Raw genomic sequence first — 343 nt, forward strand, 5'->3', positions numbered from 1 at the left:
CCCCCACAGCACCACAAGGACAGTGTTGAGTGGATGGATCCTTTTGGGAACCATCAGCTTCTGCCAGGAAGGACTGAGGTTGCCATCTGGGATGTCCCAGAACTGGTTTCTCAGGGTGAAGCCACAGACTTGGGATCAGAGAGTGATGGAGCTGAGGGCCAGGCTCATCTGGCAGAAAGTGGGGACGCTCACCCTGGTTCTCCGGCACCTTTCCAAACCAGCTCTGCATCAGAGCTGGGCTCCGAGGCTCCAACAGCATCCCCAGTTCATGTTGAAGACCTCCTATGGGAAACGGATCCCCTGGGCCAGAGCCTGGCTCTGGAAGGGGCCGCCTGTGCTGGGG

Source organism: Nestor notabilis, unplaced genomic scaffold (assembly GCF_000696875.1).
Source record: "Nestor notabilis isolate BGI_N333 unplaced genomic scaffold, ASM69687v1 scaffold4766, whole genome shotgun sequence".
In the NCBI taxonomy this organism is placed as follows: domain Eukaryota; kingdom Metazoa; phylum Chordata; class Aves; order Psittaciformes; family Psittacidae; genus Nestor; species Nestor notabilis.